At 37.6% G+C, this 22,086-nt stretch overlaps 1 long non-coding RNA gene across 3 annotated transcripts in view; it reads right to left on the bottom strand.

Moving 5' to 3' along the window:
* LOC124508917 (uncharacterized) overlaps positions 1-22,086 on the bottom strand; it is a 156,359-nt gene that overhangs the window by 13,037 nt on the left and 121,236 nt on the right. Inside the window, exons 1-4 of one of the 3 annotated variants that reach the window (XR_006961337.1) lie at positions 19,084-19,201; positions 15,524-15,846; positions 7,556-7,602; positions 3,167-3,372 (exon numbers count right to left, since the gene is read on the bottom strand). This is a non-coding gene — a long non-coding RNA (uncharacterized LOC124508917). Of the gene's footprint in view, positions 1-3,166; positions 3,373-7,555; positions 7,603-15,523; positions 15,847-17,316; positions 17,480-19,083; positions 19,202-22,086 lie in introns of those variants that run through there. The other 2 variants (XR_006961336.1, XR_006961335.1) reach the window with 2 other exon arrangements.

Genomic DNA, 22,086 nt, shown 5'->3' on the forward strand with positions numbered 1-22,086 from the left:
TTTTCTTAAGACCTACAGGTGAAGGGACAAGGCCATGGGGTATGTCTCCTCAAAGTGTCTTCAAACAGAAATGTGGTCACAAGTAGAGACGGAGTATACAAAATGAAGTAAAATAAAGATGTTCAAAATGAAGAGCAATTAACTCAAAAGAAAGGAGAAAGAAGGAAACCTTGGAGTCGTTCCTACTTCTACTGATTAGTGATTGACTTCACTATGGGACAAGGAAGGAATGAGAGGGAAGAAACAGCCCAAATCCCAGTAGGAAAGTAGTCGGTGCCCTGAACCACAGGACAATTTGTTCTCAGAACTAGAACCAAAGCAAAGTCAGTGAAGGATTATGTTGTGGGAACCCTGATGATAAACACACTCAAGATGAAGGAATGAGTGCTCCTTCCCCAATTTTGTGGGTACCAAAATTGAAAACAGGATGATGTAATTCTTAGAAATTGAACAATTTAGGACTCAGCTCAATATTAACTGAACCTCTGCTACGTGCCAGGCACTGAAGACATGATCGTGCCCTTGCAGAGCTACGTACCAGAGGAGAGGCAGACTTTCTCCATGAGCTGCCAAAAGAATAAGAGGGAAGAGAGGGGGGGAGGCCAAATGGAGGGGGGCTTCCATTTGGAGGAAATCATTTACACTGAACTATGGTAACAAGTATAAATTAAACCATTGGTGAGAGGAAACTTAACTTGGCAATAAATTACCATATGTATCAAGAATAGATATCACTTTAGAATATGCATGAGGTGGAAATTAAATGCTTGATTAAAGATACAAAGTAAGATTTAAAACTATATTATTTAAACTTGTATAAAGTGCTTTTATTCATGTTTTACACATCTAGAAACACTGAGTGAAGCCTAAAGCAACCTTCAGGGACCCTGTTATGATCTCTATTTTACAAATGAGAAACAGAGAGGAACAGAGAGATTCACTACCTTGCCTAAGTTCACTCAATCAAAACCATCTTTGACACTGGACCACATTTATCTGGATTTCTTGCCTAAGATGCTGTTGGTTCACCCAGCATTTACACTGAGTATGAGTTCTGAAATACTAGTTCCATAGAATGTTGGCAAATTTCTATTTTATGGTAAAGCAGGTCTTGGACATACTGAGAGAACAGCTTTAAACATGTTTTTTACTGTGAGACTTCTCAGAACCTTAAAAATGGCCACGTACAATGTAAATTTCCAAGTTGGGTGTATACATGTAGCTTTTCTTCTTTGATCACAGAACACTTTCTTCACGGTCTCTTGGACCTAGAGTAATATGGAATACACTGGAAAATACTGAAACAATGTGTACTGAGGTGAGCAAGAACCTAGACAGATTTTGAGTTTGGGTAGAGAAATACAAATATGAGGTAGAAAAATTACGACAAGATGATTCTGGAATAAATTATCCACTTGAAACAACTTAAGCACAGAGGAGCTGGTGCCCCTAAACTAGACCACCATACCTCTGTAAATATCTAGGCAACACTAAGTCTGAGTAAGTATGCACATGTGTATTTTATTATGGAGAATTCAGATATAAATACCGTCTAGAGATAGTTGGTGTGAACTGTATGACAAAGAGTCTATTTATTTCATCTGAATGGGGCTGAGAAAAAAGATGCAAACTATATTATCTGAGACAACTGAAAAGGCTGTGTTCCTTAGAAGCAGATTATTGAGCTCACAGGGGGAGTGAGGCAGTAACATCCAGTTTACTTATATATTTATAATACTTATGTATTATTTATTCATTGTCCTCCCCCATTTAAACTTCTAAAGGGCAGAGATTTTTGTCATTCTTCTCCACTGATTTATCCCAAGAGTCTAGAACAGTGTTTGCTACACAGTAGGCAATCAATAAACTGTGAACGAATAAAAGAACCTTATATTCAAGTCAGAATCTTTGATAACTTTCTACCCACCCTCACCACCCAGAGCAAATCTTCTTCATCTTTTCCATCTTAACGACAATTCCGGTTGACATAGTTCCTTGGGCTAAAAATCTTGGAGTTTACCCTCACACCTCTTTCTCTCTCAGCTTCATCCAGTTGAATAGTAAACCGAATCAAGTCTACTTCCGTATGTATACCAATTTTGATCTCTTCTTCCCATCTCCACTGATACTATCCTAGTTGAAGCCACCAACTCTTATCTGGCCTATTTCAATAGCCTCCTAATTGTTCTCCCTGTTACATCTCACACCCTGCTACCATTTCTTCTTCACATAGCAGCCAGAATGATCCTTTATAATGACAGATCAGGTTCCATTACACCCCTGCCCCAAATCCTCCAATGGCTTCCCATGGAAGTGCTCACAAGGCCATGATCTAGATTCCACTCTGGCTCCAGCCTCTCAACTTCCCTCTGTCCCTCTCTCGCGCTGGTCTCCTTGCTGTCCACGATTACATCCAAAATATTCCATGCTGCAGGACCTTTACACTCACTGCTTCTCCCCCCAGGGCTCTCTTCTCCTGGACATCCATACTCCACACCCACCTTCCTTCCAGTCTCTTTCAGAGGTACCTAACCTGAGAGACTTTCTTTGACCATGCTATGTAAAGGAGCAGCCTCATCACCATGATTCCTCCCATCTTTTTACTTTATTTTTTCATAGCACTTACCACTTTATATGGCTATTTGTTTTTTGTCTCTATACTCCACTAGAACACAAGATCCATAATACTAGGGACTTTGTTTTGCTAAATTCTGTAGCTCTAGCATTTAGCAATTTTAGAATAGTGCCTGTCATGTTGTAGCCCCTGAATTAAAAAAAAAAAGGCACTGGGATGCCTGGGTGGCTCAGTCAGTTGAGTGTCTGACTCAATTTCAGCTCAAGTCATGATCCCAGGGTTGTGGGATGGAGTCCACTTAAGATTTTCAGTCTCTCCCCGCCCCACCACCCCCTCTCAAAAAAAAAAGTGCTAAATGAATGAATTACTAATATTTGTCAAATGCTTATTAAATGTCAACCCTTTAAATGTATTATTTCACATAATCCTTAAGAGGCAGTAGGTATTATTAATTTATTTAGATGAAGAGATTGATACCCAGAGAAATTAAGCAATTTGCTCAAAGGCCTACATCTAGCAAGTAAGAAGTCAAGATTCCAACCCAAGTAGGTCAACTCTGGTCTGCACTTTTGTGATCTATATTCTGCTTACCTTGCTATGGCACATATGTACAAGTCATTCTAAGAGTTGTTTTCATGATAACTCCCAGAAAGGTATTCTCTCTTCCTTCCTTCCTCTTTTTTTTCCTTTGGTTCTTTCATTCATTCATTCATGTGCTCACATGTTAAGCATGCAATTGGCTCCAGGGATACAAATTTGAGTAGGACTCATTCCCTACTCACAAAGAGCTGCACTGTCTACAGGAGAAGGCAGACATATAAATAAATAAACAAACCCAAGATATGCATTTATTTTTTCTCATAAAATAGAGATAATTTTACTCAAAGTTTTTTCCAGTTTGCATTAAACTGCAAAAAATTTTACTCAAAGTCATTGCCTAAATGTTGTGATCTGTTTATGTCAATTGCCCCAAAACATGTAAATACCATATTTTACATTTTTTTCCTTGCAAGTTGTTTCTGGTTCTTTGGAAAGTAGATGTGGTATAAACAGTAAATGACATAAAATATAAGTATTTCATTATTCCTTAAATACTTTTGATATTTATCATCAAGGCTTTGTACTAGATGCCATAAGGGATTATAAATGACATGGCATTGGCTCCTCAGTGAATTCCCAACCAAGCAGAAGGACACAGAAGAAATAAGCTCAGTGTAAGACGCCATCAAAAAAACCCTCATAAGGAAAGTACAGCATCTGATGTGCTTTCTGCAGAGAACTAGATTCTCTGGATGGATGTTGTGGATTTAAAAGCAGACATTTCAGTTCTAAGACCTTTATTCTTAACCATGTCTCTCTACTATGCTCACTATGAGGTCGGTACGAATTTGGCATTCATAAATGTTTCAACGTAGAAAATTCATCTAAGATATTTTAATGTAAACTTCCCAAATGCTTTGTCTTCTGTGGAATTATTAAGGGCTCTACCAATCCTATGAGCTTTCTCTGCATAGAAGGCGGGTCTTCAGGATTAAGCCCAGGTCTACTTCCTATTATATACCTCTGAGCGAATTACTTCTCTGTACTTCAACTGTAAAATGGGATTGATAGGAATATCTACAGCACAACGACTGGTGCTGAGGCTCCAAAGATGATTAAAAAGCAAGGAAAAAAAAAAAAACAACTAAGAGCAGTTAGTAAAAATGCAATAGCACTCAGGTAAAATAACTGAAAACTGCATATAACAGTGTTAGGAAATATAGCATATGGTTATATACAACTGTGTGTCCTTATTAGAGATAAGGGCTGGTCCATGATCCTGTGCAGTCTTTCCATTAAGTCTATAGTTCAGAAACCATGGTGTAGCAACAGAGCTTCAGTGATTACTTGCATTTTTAAAAGGTAACAGATATGATGAAAAACTGGCAGTATCTACTAAAGTGGAACATTTTTATTCTTAGTAATTCCCTCTCATCATTATATACCTGATGGAAATGTCCATATGTTCACCAAGAGACATTTATACGAATATTTGTAGCAGTAACATTTGTAATTAGTAAAAACTGGGAGTTACCAAATACTCAACATAAATGGTAGTATCGTCACTCAACACTAGACAGCAGTTACAATGAACAAATCACAACTGCACAAAATGGGTGAATTTCACAGAAACAGTGTTGAGCAAAGAAGCCAGATTCAAAAGTGCACATACTCTGTGACTGCATCTAAAAGTTCAAAAACAGAAAAACTAATTTGTGATGTTCCAAGTTAGGAGAGTGGTTTCCTAGGAGGTTTAATAAATAGATGGAGTTACAAGAGGGATTTCTGGGGTTCTTGTAATGCCTGTTTCTTGCTCTGAGCACTAGTCAGGTAGGCATATGCAGTTGGTAGAAATTCTTCAAACTGTACAATTAAAATATGTACTTAGTGTATATATATTTTTAATTTTTAAATTTTAATTTAATTTTTTTTTAATTTTTTTTTCAACGTTTATTTATTTTTGGGACAGAGAGAGACAGAGCATGAACGGGGGAGGGGCAGAGAGAGAGGGAGACACAGAATCGGAAACAGGCTCCAGGCTCTGAGCCATCAGCCCAGAGCCTGACGCGGGGCTCGAACTCCCGGACCGCGAGATCGTGACCTGGCTGAAGTCGGACGCTTAACCGACTGCGCCACCCAGGCGCCCCAAATTTAATTTTTTTTAGAGAGAGAGAGAGAGCATGAGTGGAGGAGAGGACCAGAGGGAGAGAGAGAGAAAAATTTAAGCAGGCGCCACTTTCATTGCAGAGGGGATCATGGTGCATGATCCCACGATCCTGGGATCACAACCTGAGCCAAAATCAAGAGTCGGATGTCCAACTGACTGAGCCACTCGGGTGCCCCAACTTAGTGTATAATTTTAATAAAACACTCCCTTCAAATGTTGTAGTTCTCCTCGCTGTCCTAACACCCAGGCCACGTGTTTCTTAGCTTTGTGTGTCCCTCCACACAAGGCCAACCACTCTGAGAATCCACCCAATTTAAGCGTTAAAAGTCTTTCCTTCTGGGGCGCCTGGGTGGCGCAGTCGGTTAAGCGTCCGACTTCAGCCAGGTCACGATCTCGCGGTCCGGGAGTTGGAGCCCCGAGTCAGGCTCTGGGCTGATGGCTCAGAGCCTGAAGCCTGTTTCCGATTCTGTGTCTCCCTCTCTCTCTGCCCCTCCCCCGTTCATGCTCTGTCTCTCTCTGTCCCAAAAATAAATAAAAAAACGTTGAAAAAAAAATTTAAAAAGTCTTTCCTTCTGTAAGCATGGCAGTAAAGAGTATTGTTGCAAACCACTCCTAGAATCAATGTTTTCTTTGACTATGATTAGCTCATTGGTGCCAGGTGTTCTGTGGGGCATTAAGACAACATTTTTAAAATGGCAAAATAATGAAAGAGGCATTTGATGCTAAAACAAGTAAATAGCTTGTCTTTATTTTCCAGAAACAACCTGCAACCACCCACCAAATTCTATTTTGAAATGTCATCAATGTTTGGGGAAAAAACTATCAACTGACAACTATTATTTATAAAAGGCCCTATAAAGGGTATTAAAGATGTCAGGAGTGTTTTATCTACTGACCTGAAACCTGTCTCAGACAGAAATGAAAATGGCTGCAGAGTCAACACATATATTTCATTTTGGTGCTGCATTTGAGGACACCTGGGCCAATGTTATGTGTTAAGTCAGTGAAAATGTGTAATTCACAGAGTAACTGAAAAAGCCACTAGACAGGAAGATGGATGGATTGAACATTTTCTGTGCCACCAAATGGCTAATGATCAGGTAAACACCTTTGAGAAAAACAAAATCCAGAATTGTTTCAGCCGTTCTCTGACCACCTCTTGCCTCTGGCATGAGCAGCCATTAGCCTGCTGTGGGCTCTTCCAGAAGACAGACCAGCTGCAGAGTCCCTAGGAGGTCATGTCCTCCCTCCCACCCTTTAGAGCCCACTAAATAGCTCATTAGAGGCACCTGCTGTGGAGAAACTGGCGTGGGCAGAGCCAGGATTCAAATCTTGATTCCAAGGTCCAATCTCCTAAGTATTACACCATATTGCTTCCTAATTTTAAAACACCTTTTATGCCCTCCTTCCAGAAAGAGGAATAAGAACAGAGGCAAAGCCAGAGACCTCATTATGATCCATACCCAACTCTTAGAAGTCCTGCCCTGGGTCTCAATCATTCAATGGGAGGCAGAGCTCCAGGTGACACATATTTTCCATAATCACTAAATCCACTAAGGTATATACTGCTCTCCAGAATGTTACCTTCCAAATTATTCCATCTAAGTAGCTGTCCATATATCTGCACCTCCTGTGTACATGTACACACACACACACACACACACACACACACACACACACACACACACACACACACACCATGATTTCTGGAAGCAGCAAAGGTCAGAGAAGCAAGTCTTCAGGTTCAATCTCATTTGACTGACTTCCACAGGAAGCTCAGCCAGCTCTTCAAAATTAACTTCTTGCTTTTGGTTCTTAGTTCCCATCTGTAGCCAATGTGGTATCTTGTTTGGTTTCTCTTATTTATTCTCTAAGAACTATGTCAATATCCATTCATTATGCTTTATTAAATAGCCATGATTGGATAGTATAATGATACACAAAAGTTTAAAAAAACAAGGTTTGTTACACGCTATGAAACATAATACTGCATCTGTTAAGAATTGAGTTCACTTACCTAGTTATCATACATTTTAGTTTTTAAATACCGCACTTATGGATTAGATTTGTTTTATGTATATTTTGCAGTTTACATTCCCTTATGAATCAATATATTGTATACTTTTCATGCATACATATATATACATATGATGTAACTCAAAGTTAAGGTTTTTTAAAGCTATACATACAAAATCACTGCATGTGGAATTAAAGCACATTACACACAAAATGAAAAGAACTATAGCATAAAACACAGATCGAATGTAACTTACCTATATAAAACAAAGCATATGATCATTGTATCCCTAGAATATTTTCTCTTTAAAAAAAAAAAACCAAGCCAATTATCCACTTGTTGAGTAAATCACAATGCAGTTTTCTAAAAAAATTTGCTAGGCAATGATAGCTTTATTGCCTTCTTGGCTTCAGACCACCAACTATTCTAAAGATATTTAATTAAAAAAATAATAAACACCATCACATGAAATACAATGTCAAACAAACATAATTATATTCAAACATCTGAAAAATGCATAGTACCACATTTGGGAAGTGTGGACTTTTTCCATTGTCGTCTCATTCATGATAAAGAGCAGTCTTTGGCCTCCTTTTTGAAACTTTTTATAGTGTTTCTTTAAAGTTTATTTTGAGAAAGAGAGAGAGCGAGGGCACATGAGAGGTGGAGGGAGAGAGAATCCATGCAGGCTCCAAAGCGGGGCTCGATCCCACGACCCTGGGATCAAAGCCTCAGCCAAAATCAAGATTTAGATGCTTAACTTACTGAGCCACCCAGGCACCCCATAAACTTTTTATAGTATTTTTTAGTGTTCAATAAAAATCTCATTTCAGCATTTTATCTTGAAGTATAATAGCCCTATTTTTCTCTTTACCTCCAACTAATATACCCCAGTCTTAAAATATTTTGTATGTGTATAACAGCATACAGATTCATGTATTTATTAAACAACTTGCTAAAATAAGGTCCCTGTGAAAGGTTTACTAAAATCATGCAAAACTAGGACTGATAAGAAGGGAACCTCTAGCACAGCTATTCAACGATTTGTTTTACTAGCTGGGAAAACCAAGAAGGCCTGCAAAATTCCATATTCTTCAAGTTTATCAACCTTAATTTCCTAAAACACTGCTCCAGAATCTCAGACAAACCCCAGATAAAAGTATTTCCTTAATTCTGCTACTTCCTACTTTCTGCCACATTTTAATGTTTCTAAAATTGGGATTATTTTACAAAGGATATATATATTTCATGGTCGTCCGCCTTTTAAAATGGGCTATGCTAAATTGGTGTCATATCTTACAAGTGATGGAGATTTAGAATCCCAGAAAATAATGAATATAGTATTACTCATGAAAGGGAACTCTGAATTAAGTACTTTTTAATTTGCCATTTCTTCCAGTAATACTTGTTAAGGTTACTATTCACCCTACCCAAATTGGAGCCCTTACAATCTCCTGAAACAAAGAAAAGGCACAATCCTGAAACCAATCGATTTTTTAACATATTTTTTTTCTACAGTGGCAACTAAGGCCAAGTAACTTTATCACTTCCCCATGTGAAGACACCAGAGAGTGATTTGGAGATTAGGAAGATAGATTAATAGAGACAAAGAAAAACTTACTGAGAAATAATGAGGTTGGTTGCCAAATTGACAGTATGAATTATCTGTTGTAGAGGGACTCTCTTATGAGATGACACATTATTATTCAAAGAACTGGCCATTACGTTACCTTGGCCAGACTACATGCACTACTGCCAGAAACTACTCATGCAAAAACCTTGGCTAAAAGCTACCTCTGATGGCCTGGAACCTATTTTGGCATTAAAAGCCAGAACTTCAGGCCACTCAGCAGAACTTGCCCAAGAAATCTCCTTCTCAGTTAAAAAAAAAAAGTTCTATCTTGATTTTACTGGCATGCTTTAAGGGAATAAATTATTGACAGTTAATTCATATATATAATCACTCATCTTTTCAACAAAAGAAATATGAGAGGCACATTTAAAAATATTCCAAATTCAATTTAAAACTTTTACCATCTTAAAAATAAAATAAAACCTTTACCAACTCAAAGATTCTGCATTTACTTCTGATTATTTTAATTTGTCACGAACCACCCTCAAGTAAACCATCAGGCTAAAAGGACTGTCCAGAGTTTCAGACAGCCTAAAACTGATTGTTGGAAGATACCATGGATCTGGTTGGCCAGGCACCTTTCTCATTGTTCCAAGTATCACTGCATGCATTCTTTGCTCCAAAACAAGAGTTAATTCTGCTAAGTTGCTGAACCAAATTCTTGGTATTTGCCTTAACTTTCTTCATCCAGATTTGTTTTAAAAATTTACAGGTTAGGGGCGCCTGGGTGGCGCAGTTGGTTAAGCGTCCGACTTCAGCCAGGTCATGATCTCACGGTCTGGGAGTTCGAGCCCCGCGTCGGGCTCTGGGCTGATGGCTCAGAGCCTGGAGCCTGTTTCCGATTCTGTGTCTCCCTCTCTCTCTGCCCCTCCCCCGTTCATGCTCTGTCTCTCTCTGTCCCAAAAATAAATAAACGTTGGAAAAAAAAATTAAAAAAAAAAATTTACAGGTTAGTCTTGATGCTGCTCTGACCCTACAAAAACCTGACAAAGGAGGTTAAGAGGGGAGGTGTCCAGCCATTGGAATGGAGGATGTGATGCCCAAAGCTCACATAATCTCAGCTACTGAAACCACATCAGTAGAAAGGAACTTCCTCTGCCATTGATTTTTTTTATTACTAGTGAGGTAAAATTGGAATATAACATTTTATTAGTTTCAGGTATACCACATAATCCAATTTATGTATAGACTACAAAGCAATCACCACAATAAGTCTAATTACCACCCATCACCATACAACTCACATTAACCATTTTGGCTTACCCCCAACCCCCTTTCCCTCTGATAACTGCCAATCTGTTCTCTGTATCTATGAGTTTTGTTTGCTCATTTGTGTGTGTTTTTTTTAGATTCCACATATAAGTGAAATCATGTGGTATTGTCTTTCTCTGACTTATCTGACTTATTTCACTTAGCATAATACCCTCAATGTCCATCCACATTGTTGCAAATAGCAAGATTTCCTTCTTTTTTATGGCTAAGCAGTATTCTATTCTATATATATGTATTACTCACTACTCACTATTACTCATTACTATTTATTTATTATTACTATTCATTCCTTTCTCTCTCTCTCTCTCTCTCCACACACACACACACACACACACACACACACACACACACAGATACATATATATCACAAATTCTTTATCCATTCATCCATGAACAGTTAGGTTGTTTCCATATCTTGTAAATAAAACTACAATAAACATGGGGTGCATATATCTTTTTGAATTAGTGTCCTCATTTTCTTTGGATAGATACTCAGATGTACAAGTGCTGGATTATAAGTAGTTCTATTCTTAATTTTTTGAGAAACCTCCATACTATTTCCCATAGTTGAAGAACCAATTTACATTCCCACTGACATTTGTATGAGGGTTCTCTTTTTCCACATCCTCCTCAATGCTTGTTATTTCTTGTCTTTTTGATCCTAGTCATTCTAGCAGGTGTAAGGTGATATCTAAATGTAGTTTTGATTTGCATTTCCCTGATGATTAGTGATGATGAGCATTTTTTCATGTGTTTGCCATCTGTATGTCTTCTTTGGAAAAATGTCTATTCAGGTCTTTTGTTCATTTTTTAATTGGATTATTTGGGGGTTTTGGTACTGAGTTGTAAAGTTCTTTATATACTTTGTATATTACCCCTTTTCAGATATATCATTTGCAAAATCTATTTATTAGGTTGCTTTTTCCTTTTTTTTTTAAAGAATTTATGTTTAAGTAATCACATTACCCAACGTGGGGCTCAAACTCACATCCCCAAGATCAAGAGTCACATGCTCTACCAACTGAGCCAGCCAGGTGTCCCTGTTGCCTTTTCATTTCGTTGATAGTTTCCTTTGCCATGCAGACTTGTAAGTTTTTAGTTTTATGTAGTCCCACTATTTATTTTTGCTTTGTTACCCTTGTTTTTGAGTTGAATCTAAAAATTCAATGCCAAGACCAACATCAAGGAGCTTAACGCCTATGTCTTCCAGAGTTTTATGTTTTCAAGACCTTACATTCAAGTCTTTAATCCATTTTGAGTTAATTTTTGTGTACAGTGTAAGATAGTGGTCTAGTTTCATTGTTTTGCATGTTGCTGTCCAGTTTTCCCAACACCGTTTATTGAAGAGACTATCCTGTTCCCATTGTATATTCTTAGCTCCTTTGCTGTAATCCAATGACCCTATGTGTGGGGGTTTATTTTTGAACTCTCTATTCTGTTCCATATTTCTGTATGTCTGGTTTTATGCCAATACTACAGTGTTTTAATTAACATAGCTTTGTAGTAATATAAAGTGTGATATTCAGACTTTGTTCTTTCTCAAGATTGCTTTGGCTATTCAGTGTCTTTTGTGGTTCCATACTAATTTTAATATCCTTTGCTCTAGTTCTGTGAAAAAGACCATTGGGATTTTGACAGGAATTGCAGTGAACCTGCAGATTGCCTTGGGTAGTATGAACATTTTAACAATATTAATTCTTCCAGTCCATAAGCATGGAATATTTTCCCAATTACTTGTGTCTTCTTCAACTTATTTAATTAATGTCTTATAATTTTTAGTGTACAGGTCTTTCACCTCCTTGGTTAAATTTATTCCCAAATATTTTATTCTTTTTGATGCAATTGTAAATGGATTTCTTTCTTTTTTTAAAAATTTTTTTTTTCAACGTTTATTTATTTTTGGGACAGAGAGAAACAGAGCATGAACGGGGGAGGGGCAGAGAGAGAGGGAGACACAGAATGGGAAACAGGCTCCAGGCTCTGAGCCATCAGCCCAGAGCCTGACGCGGGGCTCGAACTCACGGACCACGAGATCGTGACCTGGCTGAAGTCGGACGCTTAACCGACTGCGCCACCCAGGCGCCCCTGGATTTCTTTCTTAATTTATCTTTCTGATAGCCCATTATTACTGTATAAAAATGCAACAGATTTCTGTATATTGATTTAGTATCCTGCTATTTTACTGAATTTATGAGTTCTAACAGTTTTGTGTGTGTGGAGTCTTTAGGGTTTTCTCTATACAGGATAATGTCATGTGCAAATAGTGACAGTTTTACTTCCTTTCCAATTGGGATGCTTTTCATCCCCCCCTTTTTTCTTTTTTTTTTTTTTTTAATTTTTTTTTTTCCAACGTTTATTTATTTTTGGGACAGAGAGAGACAGAGCATGAATGGGGGAGGGGCAAAGAGAGAGGGAGACACAGAATCGGAAACAGGCTCCAGGCTCCGAGCCATCAGCCCAGAGCCTGACGCGGGGCTCGAACTCACGGACCGCGAGATCGTGACCTGGCTGAAGTCGGACGCTTAACCGACTGCGCCACCCAGGCGCCCCTCCCCCCCCTTTTTTCTAATTTCTGTGGATAGGACTTCCAATACTATATTGAATAAGAGTGGTAGGAGTGGCCATCCTTCTCTTGTTTCTCATATATGGCCTTTATTATGTTAAGGTAGTTTCTCCCTATACCCACCTGCAGAAAACTTTTATCATAAATGGATGTTGAATTTTGTCAAAACTTTTTTCTGCATATTTTGAGATGATCATATAATTTTTGTTTTTCATTTTGTTAATGTGGCATACTACATTGCCCTGGAATAAATCCTATTTGATCATGGTATATAATCTTTTTAATGTATTATTGAACTCAGTTTGCTTATATTTTGTTGCGGATTTTTACATCTATGTTCATCAAGGATATTGGTCCATAATTTTCTTGTTTTGTGGTGTTCTTATCTGGATTTGGTAACCAAGGTAATGCTGGCCTCATAAAATGCATTTGGAAGTGTTCCTTTCTCTTCAGTGGTTTTTTGTTTTTGTTTTTTTTGGGGGGGTGGTTTGGAAGAGTTTGAGAAGGACAGGTGTTAAATCTTTGAGTTCATCAGTGAAGCCATCTGGTCCTAGACTTTTGTTTGATGGGAGGTTTTTTATTGATTCAATCTACTTTCTAGCAATTACTCTATTTAGATTTTCTGTTTTTTGATCATTCAGTCTTGGAAGATTATATCCTTCTAGAAATTTATCCTTTATTTTTAGGTTGTTCAACTTCATGGCATATAATTGTTCATAGTGGTCTCATGATCCTTTGTATTTCTGTGGTTATCAGTTATAATGTCTCCTCTTTAATTTCTGATTTTATTTATTTGAACCCTCTCTCTCTTTTTTTCCTGGTGAGTTTAGTTAAAGGTTTGTCAATTTTTTATATATAAAGAACTAGCTTTTAACTTCATTGATCATTTCCACTGTTTTTTTTTTGTCTCTGTTTTGTTTATGTGCACTTTGATCTTTATTATTTCTTTCCTGCTACTAACTTTGGGCTTTGTTCTTCTTTTTTTAGTTCCTTTAGGTGTAAAGTTAAATTATTTATTTGATAGTTTTCTTGTTTGTTGAGGTAAGACTGCATTGCTATGTCTTCCCCCTTAAAGTTGCTTTTGCTGCATTCTATAAATTTTGGAATGTTATATTTCAATTTTTATTTGTCTCAAGGTATTTTCTGATTTCCCCTTTGATATCTTATTGACCCACTGGTTTGTCAGTAGCATGTTGTTCAATCTCCATGTATTTGTGACTTGTTCAGTTTACTGTAATTGAATTCTAATGTCATGCCATTGTTGTTGGAAAAGATGACTGGTATGATTTCAATCTTCTAAAGTTTACTGAGATTTGTTTTGTGGCCTAACATGTGATCTATCCTGAAGAATGTTCCTTGTACACTTAAGAGGATGTATAGTCTGCTACTTTTGAATGGAATGTTCTGTATGTATCTATTAAGTCCATCTGGCCTAATGTGTCATTTAAGGCCAAGAATTCCTTATTGACTATCTGTCTTGATGGTCTATCCATTGGTGTACGTGAAATATTAAAGTCCACTACTATTATTATATTGCTGTTAATTTGCATTATATATTTAGGTCCTTTATTGGAGGCACATAAATATTTACAAATGTTATATCTTCTTGTTGGATTGACTCCTTTATCATTATATAATTCTCTTTTTTATCTTTTGTTTAGTCTTTGTTTTAAAGTTTATTTTGTCTGATATAAGTACAGATACACCAGCTTTTCATTTCCATTTGAATGTAATTTCTTCTTCTATTCCTTCATTTTCAATATTTGTGTGTCCTTAGATCTGAAGTGAGTCTCTTGTAGGCAGCATATAGGTGGGTCTTCTCCTTCTCCTTCTTCTTCTTCTAATCCATTCAGCCACTCTATGTCTTTTGGTTGGAGAATTTAGTCCATTTACATTTAAAGTAATCATCAATAGGTGTGTACTTACTGGCATTTTGTTAATTATTTTCTGGCTGTTTTTATAGTTTTTGTAGTTCCTCTCTGTGCTTTCTTCTCTTGCTCTCCTCCCTTGTGGTTTGATGACTTTCCTTAGTGTTATGTTTAGATTCCTTTCTTAATTCCATCTACTATAGGTTTTAATATTATGATTACCATAAGGTACACATATAACAATCTATTTACATAGTAGTTTGTTTCATGTTGATAGCAACTAAAGTTTGAGCACTTTCTAATGACTACATTTTTATCCCAACTTCCCTACCCATGTTTTATGTTTTGGTGTTATATTTTACATTTTATTTTGTTTTATATATCCTTTAACTTATTATTATTGTTATGGTTAATTTCACTAATTTTGTTTTTCTAATCTTAATACCTGTTTTATAAGTGACTAATCCACTACCTTTCCTATATGTTTGCCTCTTCCAGTGAGATTTTTATTTTCATGTTTTCTTATTGCTAGTTAGTGCCTTCTCTTTTCAGCTTAAAGAAGTCCCTTTTAACATTTATTGTAAGGGTGGTTTATTGGTGATGAACTCTCAGCTTTTGCTAATCTGGAAAAGTGTTTATATCTCCTTAAATTATGAATGATTGCCTTGCTTAGAGTATTCCTGGTTGGAAGTTTTTTCCTTTTAGCACTTTTCATGTCCTGCTACTCCTTTCTGACTTGCAAAGATCTGACTGAAAAATCAGCTGAAAGTCTTATGGAAGTTCCCTTATATGTAACAAGTTGTTTTCTCTTGCTGCTTTTAAATACTTTCCCTTTAACTTTTGACATTTTAATTATAATGTATTTTGGTGTAGATCTCTTTGGTTTACCTTATTTGAGACTTTCTAAGCTTCCTGGATGTAGATGTCTGTTTCCATCCTGACTTCTTGGAAGTTTTCAGCCATTATTTCTTCAAGTAAGTTTTCTGCTTCTTTCTCCTTCTTTCTCTCTTCTCTTTCTCAGACCCCTAAAACACTTGATGTCCTGTTAGCTATATTCACTTTTCAAAATTTCTTTTCTTTTTGTTTTTCTGTTTGGATCAGAATGTTGATCCATTGTTCTGCTCCATCCCGTCTGCTGTTGAACCCTTCTAGAGTATTTTTCAGTTGAGTTATTGTATTCTTCAGTTTAGTGACTTCTGTTTGGTAGTATCCTTTTTTTAAGAGAGAGAGAGAGCACACACATGCATGCATGAGTGGAGGGAGGGGCAAGGGAGAGGGAGAGGGAGAGAGAGAGAATTTTAAGCAGGTCCAGGGCAGAGTCCAACATGGGCCTCAATCTCATGATGGTGAGATCATGACCTGAGCCAAAATCAAGAGTCAGATGCTTATCCAACTGAGCCACCAAGGTGCCCCTGTTTGGTACTATCTTATATTTTCCATATCTTCTATCTTTTTGTTGAAGTTCTCATCATTTCATCCATTCTTCTCCTAAGTTCAACAAGCATATTTATGACCATTACTTTTGAACTTTTTATCAGTGAGAGAAATAAGTCCCCCAAGCCCCAAAGGCTGGGGTATCTGATGTGGGGTACAAACTCCTCAGTCCTCAGGGAGAATCTCCATATTTGTGAGATCCCTCCGGATTGTGAGTCACCATGCTGGAGGTGGGATTTTTGGTGAAATCCCCTCTCTGCCTCTACTTCCCGTCTCAATGTAGTTCTTTATCCTTTGTTGTAGAAAAGCTCCTTAGCTAGTTTTCAGGTCTTTTCCAAAGGGAACCAATTCATATGTAGCTGTACATTTGGTATGTACATAGGAGGAAGTAAGTTCAGGATATTCCTAGACCTGAACCACTCTCTCCCTGCCACTGATTTTTAACTTCATCTTATGACAACTTACCACAACCATCCAATCCACCTGCTAGAGCAACATCCCATAATTTTAACCACCTGGTGTAATGCAGGGGATTTACAAAGAGGTACAGCTTATCATCAATTAGAAGATGATGTAAAGAAGGGAGAGATGCTTTGATTAAATGCTATTCTTTTTCTTTAAATTTTTTCCCTCGGGGCGCCTGGGTGGCGCAGTCGGTTAAGTGTCCGACTTCAGTCAGGTCACGATCTCGCGGTCCGTGAGTTCGAGCCCCGCGTCAGGCTCTGGGCAGATGGCTCGGAGCCTGGAGCCTGTTTCCGATTCTGTGTCTCCCTCTCTCTCTGCCCCTCCCCCGTTCATGCTCTGTCTCTCTCTGTCCCAAAAATAAAAAAAAAAAAACTTTGAAAAAAAAAATAAATTTTTTCCCTCAAAGTTTTATGTCTCAATTATTTTATGGTGTAGTTAGGTAAAGGATTGTTTGCAACACAAAATAATTTTATATGAAAAGCCTACAAATATATTTCACTGCTTCTCATACAACATCTGTTTTGTGTGACCAAAGAAATCCAGTAAACAACAAATTGAAATGGAAGACAATCTTAGTCCAAGAGAGTAATTCTTTAGAGAAGGAAGTGAATGGAGATAAAACATGCAGCAGGAATCCAGGGCCCAGGAAGGCATGAGCACAGCAGGGCAAACATAAGCCTTCTCTTAGTTCTTTCCTTTCCTCCCATACCTGCTCTTGTTTCTCTCTTTTCTTTTCCTTTATCTCTCACCATTGGCTGCTCAGAGCCAATATATTCATTTACCTCAATGGCAGGCTTAATGCTCTTCCTTGGAACTAAGGGATAGTGAGGAATAAACAACTTAGTTTGGTTTTGTAAGAATAATGTTAATGCAGAAAGATCTGGAAAAGAAAAAAAAGGAGGCTTCCATTTGTCCCTAAATGTTATCTTACCATAATTGGTAACATCTCTGGATTAGTGTCTAAATGTATTGAAAATCCTCTGACTCATTTGTTGCCCACTAAACAACTTTTTTTTCACCCCAGCAAAAACAACAGCCTCGCCATAGAATGTTCAATTAATGTTACTGATAGATTGATGTCCTGACGTTAACTCTCAGTGGTCCAACTAGTTCAGGCATTACTGTTTAAAAGACAGGATAGGACAGGCAAAATCAACCATAAATCCATGTTATAGATCATGAGGAGAGACAGGACTCAAGAAATATATCATAGCTTTGTAGGCTTTAACAACTTAAGAAATTTAACATAGTGTGAAAACTGTCTCTAGAGCTCAAATAATTGTCTAGTCTAGGTGGAATAAGAATTAAAAACTTGGTTTGAATAGAATGGTAGGGAGAAAACTCGACTTAGAATCATAACATCTGGTTCCAATTTTACTCTGCCATTTATTACCTGTGACTTGAAACATACTGCCTCCCTTACCCTGAATTTCCTTATCTGAAAATTGAGAAAATTCAAGTACATACCTAATAGGTATTATTGTGAGGATTTAATCAAGTGAACCACATGAAAGCTAATAGCACAGTACCTGAAATGCAGTAGATACTCAATAAACATACTACAGAAATAATTTTCCCCCACTGTAGTTGTGTGCTATCAACTTAAAATCCTTTTTGAAGGGGGAAAAGAAACATTTTCTTTCTGATATGGCTATTGCCTGGCATCTGCACTGTTTGAAATATTAGGTCTCTCTTAACTCCTATTGTCATATGTACAATGCTTTGAGATTCATTTGCATGATTTAGTGAAGACCTACTTTCTTCCTCAATAGGCTTGCAGTCTGGCAGTAAAAGACAAATGCATATTATTACAACCTTGGGTGTATGTGTAATTGCCACAACAAGGCAGGCTGGTGGTACAATGGCTGCAGCAGGGAAGAGGAGGGGTATAAGGGTCTGAGAGAGCCGGGGAGGCTTTGGGGAGAAACAGGACTAGGACTTGGTCTTCAGGGTCAGAGAAGGAACCCGCCAGACATGCGTCAGAGAGAAGAGAGGTTTTCCAGATAGAACCTAAAGAAATATCCAAACTCTACAATATTTTAAAATATTTAAAATGCTCTTTTTAAGTGTGTCTAAATTCTAAATTCATATGGTTTATATACCCATATGCAGTTACTCATAATTGTACACATTTTTCTCTGTGACTCTAACTTAGATAACTTAAAAGGTAATAGAGATATTTGTCTGTTTAGATGATGAGAACTTTATAGGAATAAGCAATGATGGGAATAAATTGATAAAAAAAATTATGTCAAACAGGAGTGCCTGGCTGGCTCAGTCAGCAGAGCATTTGACTCTTGATCTTGGGGCTGTGAACTCCAACCCCACATTGGGTGTACAGATTACTTAAAAAATAAAATCCCTTGGGGGGTGGGAGGGAGGAGAGGGTGGGTGATGGGTATTGAGGAGGGCACCTTTCGGGATGAGCACTGGGTGTTGTATGGAAACCAATTTGACAATAAATTTCATATATTAAAAATAAAATAAAATAAAATAAAATCCTTAAAGAAAACAAAAAGAATTACATCAAACATTCTACTTTTACATACTTGTGTTAACCGGAAGATGACACAGGAGACCCTTGATATTTGGTGTGTGAAAATGCCTGTAGCGGTCCTTAGCTTTCTGTCAAATCACAGTTCCATCCAGGGTCAAATCATTGTCATTATTATCATCACAATCATCATAGCAGCCAATACTTGTATGGTTAAATACAGTGCCAAATACTGTTGCGAGCGCTTGAGAGTAGAAACCCACTTATTCTCAAAAATGAGGGAGGAGGGGCGCCTGGGTGGCGCAGTCGGTTAAGCGTCCGACTTCAGCCAGGTCACGATCTCGCGGTCCGTGAGTTCGAGCCCCACGTCGGGCTCTGGGCTGATGGCTCGGAGCCTGGAGCCTGTTTCCGATTCTGTGTCTCCCTCTCTCTCTGCCCCTCCCCCGTTCATGCTCTGTCTCTCTCTGTCCCAAAAATAAATAAACGTTGAAAAAAAAATTAAAAAAAAAATGAGGGAGGAAGATCCCATGGCCTTTTCAATTTTGCTAAAAATTTCTTACTTGATGAGGAAATTTACATTGGCCAGAGCATTGCCAGCACAGATTTACAAACCATTTCTTATTTCTCTGTGAGGCATAGGATAGGCTTGGTTCCTATACCTGAATCCTGGTAAAAAAAAAGATCATTTTTCATAGGCTTTTGCACCCTCATTTCATATCATACTCACTGCTTAGCTCTTAGGTCTTTCTCCATACCATTTTCACAAATAAACCCAATTTTTACCCTTCACAGGAGGTATAATATAGTGATGACCTGACTGGAACAATCAAGTTGCCCTGAGAAGCTGTTGCAGGGTAATCAGATGGGCTCACTCCCTGACTAAAGTGATTTGCTCCCATGCCATACAAGCACTTCAAAGCCATGCTTCAGTAAAATGACAAATTAGTACCTGTCAGGATTTTGGGACCATGCACGGAAAGTGAGATCAAGGATACTAAATCCAAAAGTCTATTATCGTATAAAATCGCTGAGGTTAGAAGACAGCATGCTGTGTAGTCTATACAGCGAGAAGATAGTTGTAATACTTAGGGATAAATTTTGAAAGCCACTGCTATCAAACTTTTCTTATGTTATCTTGATGCTTCAAATGTGTACTTTTTACATATAATTCACACATTTCCTCACACTTGAAATGAAGCTACTATATATGAGAAGTTTAACACTGCAGCTCTACCTCTACCACCCTTAAAATGAGATGATTAGGAAATCAGAAGCTAAATTATATGTCTAGGTACTAATATGCCCACAAATAGTATAAACTGTACATGCACAAAGTAGTAAATAACTCTTAATTATCACAGAAAAGTTAACCTCAGTTTCACAGCATTAATAGAAATAAGTTTAGTATTTTTTGGAATTTTGATAAATTTTAGTCAAATTCTGACTCTGGTTTCATGATCCCACCATTTAATACATGTGACATTTTTAGAATAGCATCTGCACATGTGTGGTAGCCAACTTTCCCAATTTTAGTAATAGTCATTTGGCTTGAAGGACTCAATTTTCATAGTAGAGCAACCACTTAGGATATTCAGTGTAAAACAACAGCTCTTGAAGTTAGAAGGGTCACCACAAAGAATCTACAGTGCTGAGCTGTGTTTGGCTTGTCGTTCCTACTGTCAGAATGACAAAACTGATTTGATCATAAATAGTTTCAAGAAGGCCAGTGTGCTTTGGGGACATGCCAACTTGGTCCAACCACTGTGAACTTGCAACTCTGAGAGCACAGTATCAGACTTCTTGAGGAGGGAAGTGATGGAATGTGGAGCTCAGAGTCTAGCTAAACAAAAGTTAAATTGCTTTTTAATTAAAAATATATATACTCCAGGAACTCTAATAATTTGAGTTGTGTTTGAAAATAACAGCTTTAACAAATATGATTTTTAAAGACTTCTTGCCATTCAGAGCTGCTATTCTGTGGGTGTGAAATAAAAAACCAGGCTTTATCCCACTGAAATCTGAGAGGCAAACAGCTCATTTTAACTATTCATATGTCTGTGTTGGCTTTACAGATAAAGATCAACTCAACGGCATTCTAGAAAATTAGTTGTGTCTAATCCCCAGTGTCCTAGTTGACATTTCCTTTATTAATAGAACAGGATACACATGGCTGTGGTCAACCTCTTACTGGGTCTGCTATGACTGCTGTAGCAGCCCGCAAAGTATAGCCTCTCTGTGAAGTACATTGGGCTGCTCCAAGGGAAGAACTCTTCATGAGGCTTCTTGTTAACCTTCTCCATTTTAACTATCATGGCTTCCTGAGCATTTGCAAGTTTTTCAGGTCTTTTAATATATAGGTAACAAAACCAGACATTAAACATTGATTTCTTTTTTTTTTATAATTTTTTTTTCAACGTTTATTTATTTTTGGGACAGAGAGAGACAGAGCATGAACAGGGGAGGGGAAGAGAGAGAGGGAGACACAGAATCGGAAACAGGCTCCAGGCTCTGAGCCATCAGCCCAGAGCCTGACGCGGGGCTCGAACTCCCGGACCGCGAGATCGTGACCTGGCTGAAGTCGGACGCTTAACCGACTGCGCCACCCAGGTGCCCCTAAACATTGATTTCTAAAATACCTTCCAAGAACTACCTTTAATATTTTGTTAATGTATAACTTATACAAGCAAAAGCATAACTGTTAGTTTTTGTAAATTATTTAACCCTAACTCCAACCACTCTCCACAATCTCACAGCTCATCCAATAGCAAACAAAGAGATAAGTAATAATTAGGCCTCCATTTCTTTCCTTTATTTTTTTCTTGTTGTCTACCTTCTTTCCTTTTCTTTTTTCATTTTTTAATTTCTCATTTTCTTTCTCTTACATATCTGAATGTTATTTTGCTTTTCCATTTCTACAATCATTTTGTGTATTTTTCACATAAAAATAACAAATGGAATGGCTAATAAACATATGAAAACATGCTCAACATCATGGATCAGGAGAAGGTAAAGTAAAATAACACCAAGATAACAATTCCCCTTTCAGACTGAAAAACAT

Source organism: Lynx rufus, unplaced genomic scaffold (genome assembly GCF_022079265.1).
Source record: "Lynx rufus isolate CCGP_SWC_20201006 ecotype Redwood Valley unplaced genomic scaffold, mLynRuf1.p SCAF_13, whole genome shotgun sequence".
NCBI classification, from domain to species: domain Eukaryota; kingdom Metazoa; phylum Chordata; class Mammalia; order Carnivora; family Felidae; genus Lynx; species Lynx rufus.